The 16,682-nt window shown below is 42.9% G+C and overlaps 1 protein-coding gene and 1 pseudogene across 8 annotated transcripts in view; both read right to left on the bottom strand.

The window, feature by feature from the left end:
- The window catches only part of CNIH3 (cornichon family AMPA receptor auxiliary protein 3), a 296,652-nt gene that overhangs the window by 187,887 nt on the left and 92,083 nt on the right, over positions 1-16,682 (bottom strand). The window lies entirely within an intron of this gene.
- LOC135277428 (peptidyl-prolyl cis-trans isomerase NIMA-interacting 4-like) lies at positions 34-575 on the bottom strand (annotated as a pseudogene).

Raw genomic sequence — 16,682 nt, 5'->3', positions numbered from 1 at the left:
TGCTATGGCTATCTCAAAAGACTTAAACACGGTCTCTCTCCTTAGGAACAGAATTCTGTCCCTAAGCTCTCCTCCATACTCATAAGAGACTCAGAAGCATCTCATCTTGGTCAGTCAGTTATGGTGAAGAAAACTACCACATTCCTGAGGCTCTTTTTTTTTCAGTCTTTCATATGACTTTATTTTCTTCCTTCAACCATAATAATATAATATCCAAATTTTGTCTTAACTGGTGGATCTATAAACACAGGCTATCCATCCCACTTACAGACTTTTTGAAATGATCCCACCATGGACCCTGTGGTCATCCAACCCAAGTTGCTCCCTTGCCTGGCTTAATCTTGACTATATTGTGCAGCCACTTCATTGAATCTCATTCCAGACTTTAACTTTTCCATGGCTTCCATGATTTTGCTGTTTTTCACATGGAATGTGTCTGACCTTTACTGCATTGCCACCACCTTTGGGACCTTGAGCCTTCTTGTCAGACTGTCACTCCCAGAGACTGCTCCCCATTTCCCTGTTTTTCCAGAATCACTTTTTCCTTTGGGCGGCATCTTGGAAACTTGCTGTTGAACTCTCCCTGAGACTGTTATGGGATGAATTAAGCAGAGAATAAATCTAGAAGCTTGGTAAGGCTGAAGTTACAAACTTCCCCCTTTAATTAATGTGTCTGGGTCAGGCATGGTGGCTCACGCCTGTAATCCTAGCACTTTGGGAGGCTGAGGCGGATGGATTACTTGAGGTCAGGCATTCAAAACCAGCCTGGGCAACATGGTGAAACCTCATCTCTATTAAAAATACATAAAAATTAGCCAGGCATGGTGGTGAGCACCTGTAATCCCAAATACTGGGGAGGCTAAGGCAGAAGAATTGCTTGAACCTGGGAGGCAGAGGTTGCAGTGAGCTGAGATCATGCCACTGCACTCCAGCCTGGGTGACAGAGAAAGACTTTGTCTCAAAAAAAAAATTAATGTGTCTGATTTCTACTCTACTCCACTTCGATCCTGTGTCCTCTTCCTTTAGCTGAGGAAATCAAGTTCCTTTTGTTTGTTATGGATGGTACTGACAATGAATAGTCATGCACTATCTATCAGTTAAGCTGAAATTAATCCAGCATCTCCCTGTACCCCAAACTAGACAGCTGTTATTGTTCTTGTAAATGCTGCTGCTGCTGCTGTCGCTGCTGTTATACATTATATATGCATACAGTCCTTTATAGGTATGAACCAAAAATATCTGAGACAGGTCTCGATCAATTTAGAAAGTTTATTTTGCCAAGGTTAAGGACACACCCGTGACATAGCCTCAGGAGGTCCTGACAACATGTGCCCTGGTGGTTGGGGCACACCTTGATTTTATGCATCTAGGGACACATGAGACATCAATCGATATGTATCCGAGGTACATTGGTTTGGTCTGGAAAGGCAGGACAACTCAAAGCGGGGTTGGGGTTGGGGGGCTTCCAGGTCATAGGTAGATAAGAGACAAACGGTTGCATTCTTTACAGTCTTTGATCAGCCTTTCACTGAATATGCAATTTACATGTGAGAGGTGGGTAGAGAAATAGTCACTTAGCCTTAGTGAATCTGCAGTTTTGCATAAACAACAAGGCAGAGAAAGCAATTAGATACACATTTGTCTCAGGTGAGCAGAGGGACGGCTTTGAGTTCTGTCCTTTGCCTCGTAGCTGTGATCAGCTATCAACTTACATCACCAAGGTGAAATTCAGCAGAACCGTCTTAGGGTAAAGATCTTAGGCCCACAAGGAATTTCCTTGTGGGCAAATTGTGATGGAGGTATGTAGTTTGCTTGTTTGTTTATTTGTTTTTGTCTTTGTAGCTATCTTATTCAGCAATAAAATCGGAGGCAGGTTTGCCTGACTGCAGTTCCCAGCTTGACTTTTCTCTTTGGCGTAGGATTTTGGAGTCCCAAGATTGAATTTCTTTTCACAGATGTGAAAATCCTTTGCCCATGCATTGATTCATTTGTTCCTCACCACAGTCCTGTAAGGAAGATGCTGTTTTGCTCGCTCCACATCTCACATTCAGAAATTCCTTACACTAATCTCTTCCCTCAGGGTTGAGTCCAGTCACCTTTCCATGTCTTTCCCTAGCACTTTCTTTCTACTAACTGGAATCCGTCTCACCTCTTTTCCCTTAATACAATTCTTTCTTTCTAACTTTGTCCCTAGTCAGTCTTTCTTCTGACAATCATTACCTCTGAGCTAACAAGACCACTATTGTCTATCCCATTTTGTTTCATCTGTCCCATCTCTGCCCCGCCACCTTGGAGCATTAAAGGGATCTACATTGTGACTTAGCCTTTCCCACAATTAAAATAACTATGACAACTAGTTCCCACAATAAAAAAAAAAATGGGTGCCACCAAAATGCAAATAGGCTTGAAAGGGAGACTTTTTCTGCAAGGCACAGCCTTGGAAAGTCAAATCAAGGTGGGGAGGGGTAGGTTGCGGACAGATGGATCCTTGCCCCATCTGGCACTGTCAGGACATATTTCTCATCCCCACCACTGCCAGGGACCCTACTTTTGTCCATTCTTCTTTGTACCCCAGGGAGCCCAACTCTCACAACTGCATCCACAGGTTCCTTTACCCTCCAGCTTCTGCTTAAGGGATGTTAACAAAACAGCCAAAGGGTGAGAGGAGAGAAAGAGCATGTCCTCTAGCTCCCTCCCTGCCTTGCTGCAGGTGACAGTGGTCCCATGCCTCTACAGAACGCCACAGATCCCACTAGGCAGCCATCTCCTGCAGCCACACTGCCGCTGTCCCCAGCTCTGGGAATGGGCCCTTCCTTCACGCCTAGAAATGATAACAGCACCCCCTGTTACCAGCCCCGGTGGCAGCAGCCCTCCCTTGCCTCCTTGGTGCTTCCCTTACCCTGTCCACATCTTTGTAGTGTCCCTTCATTCCACTCTCCTCAGTTACTACATTCGAGGGTGACCTGCCAGATAAGGTCCCTGCTATGGAGCATGCAGTCCCCCATGCCCCTGTTATGCCATCAGCATCTGTAAATGCCTTCACAATAATTAATTTGCTAAGTCAATTCAGTAGAGTACAGTAACATAAGAAAATGAAACTTCAGACAGGTAAACCTTGATGAAAGAGACAGTGCATTTGTTTCCCAGGGATGCTGTAACAAAGTACTATATATTAGGTGGCTGGAAACAACACAAGCTTATTCTCTTGCAGTCTGAAGTCTGAAGTCAAGGTGACAGCAGGGTCATGCTTCCTCTAAAACTTGTAAGGGAGGCGCTCCTTGCTTCTTCTAGCTCCTGGTGTTTGCTGGCATCCTTGGCTTAGAAAGAATGCCCTAGAAAAAGCCCTCCTCTGTCATGGGTTGGCATTCTCCTTGCATACCTTTGTTTTCTCTGCTCTCCTCACTGCGTCTACATCCAGATTCTCCTCTTCTTATGAGGACACGGTCCTTTCAGATTACGGCCTGCCCTAATGACTTCATCTCAACTTGACTTCATCTGCAAAGTCCCTATTTCCAAATAACATCCCATTCTGAGTTCCTGGGGGTTAGGACTTCAACATAGCTTTTTTAGGGGAAGAAAACAATTCAGCTCAGAACAGACAGGTATAGAAGTACAGGCTGGTAGGCGTCTATGAGTGCCTCATGTTTCTGAAGAGGCTGAATCTGCAAGGCACGCTGCCTAGAGCTGATGAGTACCTGCCGGGGTGGCACCTGCACTGCCACTGGGGGACTGGCAAGGGGTACTTAGGAAAAAGAGACCAACCTCCAGGACTTGTTCATTGCAGCTCAGCCCCTGTAATGTGGCTGTGAAAAGGTGAGGAAAGCAATGTGTCAAATTTGTAAAAACCTTGAGCGGGTGCAGGTGGAAGATACTGTCTGTGGTGATATGTGATCATAGCAGCTATATTTAGACTCTCCTGTTATAGAAAAAGACTCCATGTTCACGCTGGTCTCACCACTGATTTTTTCCATGTTTTCTCTGCTGAGTCCATTACTGCTGCTTCCAAAAACTTTAACTCAAGAAAAATAATCTCTGTTCTGAGACCACAGACTTGCTGCTTGGGTGTTCCAAGCTGGCAACCGGTATTTTTAACAGTCATTTTTTATAGAATCAAGAGATAAAAATCTGGGGACATCTATAGACAGATTGAAGATCTAGAAGTCTCAAATCCCAAATTACAATCTATAATCCTCCAGTGCCTCACCCTATAAAATCAACTCCTAGCATTTTCATGAACAAGTTTTACCACTCTGGGTAAAGTATTTTCCAAACTCCACCAGATATTTAAGACTCTCAGTCGTCTCAACCGTGTACACTCTTCATATCCAATCGCAAGTCATCCATTTCATGGATTCGTTCGACAAATAGTAATTTGCTTAGCAGATATTATGGTTGAATTATGTTCCCCAAGAAGATATGTTCAAGGATTTTTTGTTGTTTTGTTTTATTTGAGACAGGGTCTCGCTCTGTCACCCAGGCTGGGGTATGGTGAAATGATCATGGTTCACTGAAGCCTCAACCTCTCAGCCTTAAGCAATCATCCCACCTCAGCCTCTGGAGTAGCTGGGACCACAGGTATGTGCCACCATGGCCACTTAATTTTTGTAGTTTATGTAAAGTCAGGGTTTCACCACACTGTCCAGGCTAGTCTCAAACTCCTGGGCTCAAGTAAGCCACCTGCCTCAGCCTCCCAAAGTGCTGGGATTATAGGCGTGAGCCATCGCTCCCAGCCTATGTTCAAGTTTTAACCCTCAGTACCTATGAAAGTGACCTTATTTGGAAATAGGAACTTGCCAACGTAATCAAGTTGAGATGTGGTTAGACTGAATTGGGGCAACCCAGATGCAATATTACGGGTGTCATTTTAAGAAGAGGAGAGGAACACAGGGACAGATAGGCAGGGAGAACACCACGTGTTAACAAGGCAGAAACTGGATGAGGCAAGAAAGGCCACAGATTGCTAGCAGCACCTGAAGCTAAGAGAAGGGCACGCAACAGATTGTCCCCTCGAGGCTTCAGAGAGAGTATGGCCCTGCTGACATCTTGATGGCTGACTTCCAGCCCCAGAACTGTGAGAGAATACTTTTCTGCTGTTTTAAGCCACCCAATTTGTAGTAATTTGTTACAAAAGTCCTAGAAAACTGATACAGTAAATAGACACTAGGTTCAGCCAGACTATTTTTTGTTTGTTTGTTCGTTTTTGAGACAGGGTCTCACTATAATCAACTCCTAGGCTCAAGCAATCCTCCCACATCAGCCTCCCAAATAGCTAGGAATAAAGGCATGCATCACCACTCTCAGCTAATTGTATTTTTTTTGTAGAGACAGGGTCTTGCTGTGTTGCCTAGGCTGGTGTCTCTGATACTTTAATCTGTATCCCAACTCTATGACTTTGCCAGAGCATTTTCCTCTATTTGAAATTCTCCTCTCTACCTCTGGAAATCAACAAAGTCTAACCTTTTCTCACAGCCTAACTCAGGTGTCTCTGTTCCTTGAAGCTTCCAGAATGATGCCAGCCCACATATATTTCTCCTGAATAGACTAACATTATATTTCTTATATAAATGGTATCATTTAGTCCTTCCTTATACCCCTTGTTTTATTGTGTTTGCCATCACTTCTCTACTGAATTTTTCTGAACCTCAATGTCCTCATCTGTACAATAAGAATAATCTAAACTCACAAGGTAGTTGCAATGGTTAACTTAGATAATATTAAGTTGAACCACATAAAGCTGCGAAACGGTCAACCTGATATATCTAAAGTCTTTATTATAGCATTTAGTAGATACAATTTGGTGATGGTGTTATTCCTGCTCTTGTTATTATTGACTCAGGTGTTTTAGTTTTATCTACCGTATCATTTAAAAGGTCTTAAAAACAAAAATATTTCTATTATCTGACATTGTGACTATGTTAGACAGATTCTATTCCACTCAATTTAGCAAATTTTAATAGCTGTTGGTTGTCCTATGGGCTCTAAGCTAGATCTCAGGCCCAGAATCCAATCACTTCTGCCCATTTCCCTTACCACCACCCAGATGGGAGCCACCATCATCTCTCATCTGGATGACTGCAAGAGCCTCTTCTGGTGCTGCCCACCTTGACCTCAACAAGATCTGTTCCTAACACAGTTATGAGAGTGGTTCTCTTACTTGTCACATCATGCCACCCTTCTTCTTCAGACCTTCCACAGGCTCCCCCATCTCAGAGTAAAACCCAAAGCCCACAAAGCCCTCTGTGCTCAGACCTCCTGTTTTCTATCTAACCTCATCTCCTGACTCCAGACACTTGGTCCCTGTGCTGTTCCTCACACTCCCTAGAGCCTCTGCATGGGAAATGCTCTTGTTTGCAGCTCACTCCTTCACCTTCTTCAGGAAACCTACCCTAATCGCTCTATTTAAAACTGCAATCCTCCCCTGAGTTCCCAATCCCCTTACCCTCCTCTACTTTGTCTTTCTGCACCATACCTTATAAGTATATCTTTATTACTATAGATTTGTTATTTATTTTCTGACTTCCCCTCCCACCCCACCTTCTACCTTTCGTTACTAGAATACAGGCTCCACAATGGAGGAATCTTTGTCTTTTTTATTCTTCAGCCCAAGTACCTAGAACACCAGCAATCAGAAGCAATAAATGTTTATAGAATGAATGAATGCCTTCCCTCCCCTTTCTACCATCTCCCTAAATAGACTTCCTCCACTTTGTTTGTTTCACTTATGCCAATTGCCTCTCATCTGCCTCTATGCTACAGACTCTCTCCTGAGCTCCAGTTGCCCACCTCAGTCACTTGGATGTCTCACAGTTGGGTCCAGAACTCACACACATATTCTTCACAGGGCAGTTAAATTCATACTTTGAAATTCAAATCCAATCATGTCAAACCCCTGCTAAAAATCCTTCTATTGCTTCCCATTACTCTTAGGATAAAGACTAAAATTCTTTCATTATCTGAATAACCTGGTTCCAACACATCTCTATTGATCTACAATCCTCCTTTGATTCATTTCAGTTGGCCTGGCCTTTAATTCTTCAAAAGTACCACATTCCATATGACCTAGAGCTTCACTTTGCTAATTCCACACTCAGTTTTAACACTGCTCTCTCTAGAAAGCCTTTCTAGACACCCTAGATGGGGTCTTCCTGTCTTAGACTCCCATGTTGTATAAAGGTACACAGTGCACCTCTTCATAACATTCAGTAGAGTGACTAATGACTCACTGAGTCCCTGTTTTCCCCATGGAGTTACAGGCTTCATGAGGGCAGGGTTCATGCCTGTCATCTTCCCCACTGTACCCCCAGTTCCTACATCAGTGCTTGGCACAGAGCAGGTATTTAGTAAATGCTTATTAAATAAATGAAGAAACTGATGTGACTACAACTGGAGTACACTATTCTCTCATTCTCCACTCCCACATTCCCCATCTTTCTCCTTGATGTCTCCAAATCAACATGGTAGGAAGAGGGAATTGGAAGATGAAAAGAGGTCCTAAGATCTGAACCCCTAATTCAATGCCTAGGAAGTCTGCCCTATTCAGCTAGCCCAGGAAAAGTTTATTTTATCCCAGGGGGCAAAAGAGGAGAGTCATAGTGTAGGAAATTGGTCAGGGTGGTGGGAAAAATTATAAGAAAGATGCAAACCTTCCTGGAAGGCCGGTAGGTTTTGCAAAAGTTTCAGTAAAGGGTTGTAGCTGAAGGCAGCCTAATCCTCTTACTTTGAGTTAATAGTAAAGAGCAGATAACAACGGAATGTAGAGGAGTTTATCTAAATAGCTTGTTTACTCATGTTGTCCTAAGACAACCTTTGATCATCCACACAGAACTGTTCTCTACTGGGAGGGTCAGCAATGTTAATTAGCCACTAACGGTGTTGACTCAAGACTTTTGTCATTAAATCTGTACTGAAATAAATACGAGCCTCTCTAGTATATGGGGACTTCATGTCTGGACTCCCTCTTCGGGATCTGTGAGCCAGGGAGTCCCCTGGCCGCACTCACACAGGCAAAACATCTGTGTCTGCGTACTTCTGTGATCCGTCACTCAGACAGAGTCTGCCAGATTCAGCATCATGGAATGATAGAATGGAAAGAATTCTGGGTTTACAGGAAGAAATGCAGGGTTTACAATTTCAGCTCAGCATCTTGAGAGCTGTGTAGTTTTGGATGTGTCTCAGCCTCACTCCTTTCATCTGCAAGTGTGGATACTAATCTCCACTTCACAGGCTTGCTGTATTAAATGTAATACTGTGCATGATAATGGTTCATAAGCTCTAAAGCCTATAATACACAAACGTTAGTTAATATTGATAATGATAACGTAGGAGTGATTACAAAGGAACAGCCAAATGCAATCTGAGACTTAACTAATGGGATTTAATTTACTCTATACATAATAAATAATTGAGAAATAACTCCTGAATGGAGGCACATGGAAACTGCATAAACAAAATATAATACTACGTAATGATTTATAGAAACAAGATTTTACAGCATATTCTCTAGACCCCTCCAGCATCTCTCCTGGAAACAACTTTACCCTGAAATCCAGGGAACTGCAGAGGATGCATTTGGTGAAGCTTTGCCCAGGTTCCAGACTTTCCAGAAGTGCAGCCCTCTGCTGACCCAGAAGGCAGACTGTTTTCCATGCCTCCACAGCACTATGTAAGGCCAGCAAACAGCAGGCCCTCAGCAATGCCAGTACATAGCAGGCGCTCAGCAATACCAAGCTGGCTCCCCTCCATGGATCTTCCAGTCCATGTTGGCAAAAACAGTCTTGGTTCCCATGCCTACACCAGCATGTAAAAATTCAGGACTAAGTCTCTAACCCCTTATTATATCCATTACACCTACAAGGGCATGAAGGCACAGCCCGTTATCAGAAAGAAAGTCAGACTTTTAGCAGGTTAAACCTAACTACAGAGTTCAGAGGAATATGAAAGCATTTCTTCATTTTCCCCATGGAGTCCCTTATCAGTTCCCACCCAGATGAGCACTGGAATAACCTTCCCTCTAGATCTCCCCACCTTGTCTGTCCTAGCCTATCAATTGCCCCAATTAGCATTTGAGTTTCACCTGGAAGGGGCAGCATACGTTCACTAGGGTTCTGCGTGAATCTAGAGAAGGCTGTAAGTACTTCTGGGCATTTGGAGCAGCACATCTCCAAAACAGCCCTCTCTTTTTGCTAATATTGACTACTTTGATAGCATCCTTGCCTCATATCAAAACCCCCAGCCTGGTAAGATGGAATAATATAATTATGCCTCCCTCCACTGCTTATACCTGAATGTTTCTTCTCCTATATTTTCTTTTGAATTCATCCTCTCTTGCAAAGATGCTGATAAATATCCTGCAGGGGCTGGATTTTATGCAAAAAAAAAAATTTAGATGCTGATAAATAAATAGACTGCCAGGCTGACACAGATTGTATCGAAGTGGAAACACTGTTTCTCTATGCCAATGGATGACTGGATCCCAGTGTAACACAAACAAAGTAAGAAAAGCTGAAGAGTTGCTCTGAACTTACAAACTTAAACAAGCTGGAAACCAAGATTCAGGAGTCCATCTGACCTATGACTCACTCTGCTTTCCCCATTTCGAGTAGGAGCAGGGAGAGATGCCTGGAGGAGGCTTCCCTGGCCAACTTGCCCCTGCAGTTTCCATCTCCTCTTCCCCCAAATGGCACACAAACCATGAAATAAGTGACACCAGCAGTCTGCCTACCACAGACACATGGGCAAGGGCTCTCAGGAAGACAGCAAAGAATTTCAACATTCTCCAAGTTCAATTCTTAATTCCACCATTAGCTTCCTAAATGGCCAAGAACAAGTTGGGTAGCCTCTAAAATGTAGGATATTTGTGATATGCTCCACATGGGACATTGTCAAATACATTATTATTGCTCATAGGTTTCAGGTAATTCTTTTAAAAAATGAATTTGTCTTTATATTCTGACCATAAAATATAATCATGTAGAAAAACAACACATAATCATTATAGAAGATTTGAAAATACAGAGGAAGAAAACCCAAATTGCCTGTAACTCTACGACCTAAACGTAACTACAAGTAGCACCAGGCATTGAGGTGCCGTGGTTCATGCCTTTAATCCCAGCACTTCAGGAGGCTGAGGTGGGAGGATCACTTGAAGCCAGGAGTACAAGACCAGCATGGGCAACAAAGCAAGAACCCCAATTCTCTAAAAAAAAATTTTTTTTTAATTAGCCAGGTGTGGTGATGCCCACCATGGTACCAGCTACTCAGATGGCTAAAGCAGGAGGATCATTTAAGCCCAGGTGGTTGAGGGTACAGTGAGCCATGATCACACCACTGCATTCCAGCCTGGGCAACAGAATAAGACCCTGTCTCTTAAAAATATATAAATAAATAAAGAAGTAAATACAATTTCAAAAAATAGGCATTTTATTTATTCTATTTTATTGTTTTAAAGACAGAGTTTTGCACTGTCACCCATGCTGGAGTGCAGTGACATGATCATAGCACACTGCAGCCTTGACCTCCAAGGCTCAATCAATCTTCACAGCTCAGCTTCCCAAGTAGGTGAAACTATAGGTGTGTGCCACCAGACCTGGCTGATTTTTTTGTATTTTTAATAGAGATGGGGGTCCTGCCATGTTGCCCAGTCTGGTATTGAACTCCTGGCCTCAAGCAATCCTCTTACCTCAGCCTCCCAAAGTGCTGGAATTACAGGCATGAGCCAGCGTGCCCAGCTCAAGATTTTCCTTTAAGTCTTATGTGTGTGTATATATATAGATATAGATCAAGCTATTCAGATATACTTTACAAGAATTATTATTATGTAGATATATGTGTATGTATATACATATATAATTTTGATACCTTTATATTTATAATTGACACATAATTTTATATTTATTGGGTACATAGTACTGTTTTGATATATTTAATGTATATAGTGATCAGATCAGGGTAATTAGCATATCCATCATCACAAACACTTATTTTTTCTTTTTTACAAACTCTATATATTGTGTCCTGTTTTTATTGCCTAACATTGTATCCAGGCCAATTTTCCATGATTTTAAAAGTCTTTTTAGAAACCACTTTGCAAAAAACTCTGCATAAGATTCCATCATAGGTTTTAGTAAAATCATGTCGTGCTATAAATACAGAGTGGAGTAACTAGTAACAAAGTGTTCATCAAACAGCCTGATATGAGCACACACCAGCCCCCATTTTAGGATCTGCTGCCTTAGTGACACCCATCAGGCAAAGTTCACAATTTTATTCAACAGCCATTTCACTGGTGCTTTTGTGAAGTGAAGAAAATAAAGTCTCCTGCAGTAAGAAATAGTACTTTCTTTCTTTCTGGAATTAAAAAATTATCTTAGTGGCTCACACAATTCCTTGAACAGACGGGTGATAAATTTGGTTATTTACAACGTCAGTAGGGCACAGGATTGACAGCAGGCTAGAGCCTCTGTGATGCCTCCCTCAGCAGTACAGGCCCCTGGTGGACAAGACCTGTGCAGGGTTCATCTTCATGTCCCCCCAAGCACATGTCCCCCACACACTCTGCATTTACACATAGTGAGCACTCACGCTCATCAAGCTTTTGTGAGCCCTGTCTTAGTCTATTCAAGCTGTGATATTGTCAGATATTTGTACCTGCCCAAATTTCACTTTGAAATGTAATCCCCAATGTTGGAGGTGAGGCCTGGTGGGAAGTGATTGGGTCATGGGTCTGGATCCCTCATAACGTAATCCCCAATGTTGGAGGTGGGGCCTAGTGGGAAGTGACTGGGTCATGGGGCTGGATCCCTCATAACGTAATCCCCAATGTTGGAGGTGAGGCCTGGTGGGAAGTGACTGGGTCATGGGGCTAGATCCCTCATAATGTAATCCCCAGTGTTGGAGGTGGGGCCTGGTGGGAAGTGACTGGGTCATGGGGCTGGATCCCTCATGAATGGCTTAGTGCTTCCTCATGATAGTGAGTGAGTTCTCATGAGACCTGGTTGTTTAGGAGTGTGTGGCCCCTCCCCACCTCTCTCTTGCTCCTGCTTTCACCATGTCATGTGTAGGCTCACACTTTGCCTTCCACCATGATTGGAAGCTTCCAGAAGCAGAAGCCATCGCTATGCTTCCAGTACAGCTTGCAGAACCATGGGCCAGTTAAACCTCTTATAAATTACCCAGTCTCAGGTGTTTCTTTGTAGCAATGCAAGAACTACTGAATACAGGCTGCTATAACAAAATGCCTTAGACTAGGTAGCCTGTAAACAACAGAAATTTATTTCTCAATGGAGATAATTTGTAACACTGAGATCTAAAGTCCTCCAAATAAATGCTGCATTGCAACAAAAAAATAAATAAATAAAGTGAACCTGCTCTCTCACCCCAAGAAAAGAAATCTATTTCTCACCGTCCTGGAGGCATGAAGTCCAAGATGAGACACGAGCAGCTCTGGTGTCTGGTGGGAGCGATCTGCTTCACAGATGGGAATTTGTTGCTATGTCCTTACATGGCACAAGGGGGGAAAAGGCTCCCTTCAGTTTTTTACGAGGGCACTAATCCCATTCATGGAGCACTAGTCTGCCCTCATGGCTTAATCACTTCCCAAATGGCCCTACTTCTTAATACGATCACATTGGGGATTCAGTTTCAAATATGAATTTGGGGGGACACCAACATTCAGACCCTAGAAAGCACCTACTTTTGGCCTACTTAGCCAGATGCTGAGGAGGAGTTTTTACTTGAAGTTTTGTAGGAGGATAAAATACATACATTTGTAATAGAAAGAAACAGCAAATGTAACTGTGGTTAAGTGAATCTGCTGTGCTCCCAGTCTGGTCTCTGACCTAGAGCACCATGTGACACAGTGCCCAGCTGAAGCAGAGAATGAGAGAGAAGCCTGCAGAGCTCTCCAGGCATGGTGATATCTTAGTGGTGGCACATAGCTCAGGCAAACCCTTCAACATAGCCTCAAGCAGCACAAACTCCATTCTCCAGGGTATGGCGGATCTGCCCAGCACCTCCTTAGAGCATCTCCTGGCTCCTCTGCCTGGCCAGTTTCTAATTCTTATTCTGTATTTTCTGGATCCTATTCTGATATCCCCATCTCCTCAGCTTTGGGCTCCTTCCATTCATATTCACAGGATTCCAACTTTCCCTAATCTCACTGTTTCACCGCCTTGTGACTCAGACTGAATCTAATACACATTCTTGACCCTTGAACACCACAGGTCTTGCTATATTCCATGCCATCCTAGGTCCAAGGGTGCTGGCCCACAAAGCTACTGCCTCCACACCCCATTTCCTGGGTAGAACATGCTGCTGTCACATGTGTGTGTAGAGCAGACTGCCATCATTGTGGCATGTATGCATCAGTGAGCTGGCTCAGTTGGAAATTCACAAGGACACACCCTGACTGTGGAAGGTCTGATGCTCTTCACTTGGGAGGAGGGGAAAATGGGCTATGTGGACCTAAGCAATGAATTCCTGATATGAGTGCTCCCAAGCCTTCGATGCCAAAGCAAGGAAACAAAAGAATACACTCAACTAGATCCTCCCGTACTGGGTTAATGCATGCAACTTAGGCATTTCAGTAAAAGCCACTCTCCTTTCATTTAGTTAAAAGTTGCATGACACCAAATATATGCAAAACACATGGAAGAGTTTATGCATTTCCCATAGCTGATTGCAATTACAAGATTCCCAGTTGAAGGTTTCAGAAACCCAACTTACGTGATCTCAAGCAAAACATGAGATTCGTGGGGTCCATGCAACTAAAACATACAGGAGTGTAATTGCCATTACATTAAGAGCTTAGATTAGAACATCAAACTTGGTCTCTCTTTTTATCTTGCCTTGTTTTCATTTTAAATGGCTACATTTAGGCAGGTACTTGCTATATAATGGCAAAAGAACTCCCAATGGCTCCAGATTTATATCCTACAATCTAACAGCACCAGTGCAAAGGGAACTCTTCTCTCCCAGGAGATTCTCAAACGTTCTGGAATCAAATCTCACTGCTTGGGCTCCTGGCCTTAGTCACTTTCCTATCTCTGAATCAACCACTGTGATCAAGGGAAAGAGATAAACCACACAATCTGAAAACTGGGAAAACACTGTTTCTCCAAAAGAAAATCAGGGAGCTATTATCAGAAGAAGAAATTATTACTTGAAGGCAAAAATAACGAATATTCCCAACAACCCACCCCTTCGCTTCTCATTTTCTATACACATCCTTCTTTCCATTTGTTCAATTTCAGTAATATCTCTACCTAACATAATGCAACTATACTACATACTTCCAAAAATTAAGTCATTCCCTCCCCAGTCATAGACAACCCAAAATTGTGCCCCATTTTGCACCCAGCTAGAAGACCAAGATCTCAAGGTCATATAAATTTCTTTCAATGTCATCTGGATGTAGCAATTCACAGTTTGACACCCTGTAGGCTAAATGATCAATGTAAACAACTCCAACACACTCAGTATATAAGACAGAAAATATGATAATAGAATCTTCCACTTGGAAATGAGAAGGGGAAACAACCTATTGTGATCACCAGTCCTTTACGTATAGCATGGTCTACTGGACAAGAACAGCAAAGACTTGCACTAGCAGGGGACTGAGGTCCTTTACCAGCCGATCCGACAACCCTGGTTCCGCTCTCCGAGAGGGTCCCCTTTGCCAGTCATCCTCCATTTCCACATCTGAGGTGGGACCCTGAGAGGATTCTTTAGTGACCCATTTCTAGATGTTGCAGGTTTGGGAGCAGGGGTTTACCTTGGGGCTGACCAGTCAGAGGCCCTTTTTAGCCATGCTGGGATTTTTCTGGTAAAGCAATTCCTCAAGAAGTTTAGAACTTAGTATTCTCTCAGTCCATTTGCATCTGGTCATTTCATGGGATATTAAGCAAAGCAAGAGACAGCATACTCATCTAGACTCTAGCCTGGGAATTCTGTTTCTTAGCAGCAGCCTCAGGGCTCTACCCTACTTCTCAGCTTAATGGCCTCCACTTTATTCTCTGCATCAGTGAAATTCAAACTACAGCCTGGAATGGGGAGGCCCTGCTCATCTGCCTCTTGCCCTCCAGCTCAGGGATAATTATTATTTTAATGAATCATTGATCTGTACTCTCACAGCCATCTCTTCCTCCATAGTCTATGATTAGAAGACTTTTTAACATTTTTATTGACATATAACACACATACAGAGAAGTGCAGAAATCACACATCTTACAGCCCAAATTATCACAAAGTAAGCACCTCTGTGTAACCACCACCAGGTCAAGAAATAGAACAAAACATGGACCTCAGAAGGCCCCTTTTCCTTTTCCTATCACTATCCCTTTCTCCTGTCCTCAAAGGTCTCCATTCACTTGACTTCTAACACCATATATTCATTTTGCCTGGTCTTGAAGCTTACATAAACGAGACTCTATGGTAAGTATTCCATCATATCAAGCTTCTTCACTCGAAACTATTCTCTGCAAGATTCTTTCATGTTGTTGCATGTAGCAGTAGTTTGTTCTGTGTATTTACATATAGTTTTCATTGCAAAACTATACCACAATGTATTTACCCACTCTGCTGTTAATGGGTATTTAGGTTTTTTCAATTTGGGACTATCACAAACAAGTTTGCTAAGAACATTTTTTTTTTTTTGAGACAGGGTCCCTCTCTGTCACCCAGGCTGGAGTGCAGTGGCCCAATCATAGACCACTATAACCTTGAACTCCTGCACTCAAGTGATCCTCCTGCCTCAGCCTCCCAAGTAACTAGGACTACAAGTACACATTACCATGCTCAGCTAATTTTTATTTTATTTTATTTTTTGTAGAGATGGGGTCTTCCTATGTTGCCCAGGCTGGTCTCGAACTCCTGGCCTCAAACAATACTCCTGCCTCAGGTTCCCCAAAACACTGGGATTAAGGGTTTGAGCCATCGTGCCCAGCCAGCACGTTTTTTGTGTTTTTTCATACATATATGCACACATAGACCTAGGAGTGGAATGGCTTGGTAGTAAGATATGCATACATTCGCCTTTAATAGATAACACCACATTGTTTTCCAAAGTATGTGGGCCTCTTTATACTCCCACCAGCAGAGTATGAGGGTTCCAGTAGGTCCACATATTCATTAACACTGATACGGTCAGTTGTTGTTTTAGATTTTAGCTGTTCTCCTAGAATGCGTAGTGGGATATCCCCATTGTTTCCAGGCATGTCCCTGATGACAAGTGACACTGAGCACTTTTCCTGTTGATTGTCATCTGGATCTCCTCTTTTGTGAAATGCTCTGTCAGTCTCTTCCTCTCATTGTTCTATTGGACTGACTGTCCTTTCCTTATTTACTGATTTATTTGCTAGAGTTGTTTGTATAATCCAGATAGGAGCAATTCTGTCTTGGACAAGTCAAAATCGGGCTCCAGCTCCTTCCCAATTTTAGTGGTTCTTCTGTTCTGTTTCCAGTGTCTCTGTCTTTGCTGGAATGAACTTCATCATGTAACAGAGAACTCACCTTTTCCAACCTTGCAAAGTATGGTGTTGTCTGGCACTCAGCTACCAAAAGAAAAAGGACTTCTTTTATCAAAGACACATTTTTCTTCTTTTTTAACTTTCAGATGACAGACGCTTGTCTTTTTCTCATAGGAACTCACTAAGAACTTCAGGAAGTGGCCTACACACTCCACAGCC

This window comes from Aotus nancymaae, unplaced genomic scaffold (genome assembly GCF_030222135.1).
Source record: "Aotus nancymaae isolate 86718 unplaced genomic scaffold, 86718_ANA_hifiasm-v0.15.2.pri h1tg000032l_0, whole genome shotgun sequence".
Classification (NCBI taxonomy): domain Eukaryota; kingdom Metazoa; phylum Chordata; class Mammalia; order Primates; family Aotidae; genus Aotus; species Aotus nancymaae.
Note: the sequence above shows the minus strand (reverse complement) of the source record. Positions and strands in the feature narration are given on the sequence as shown.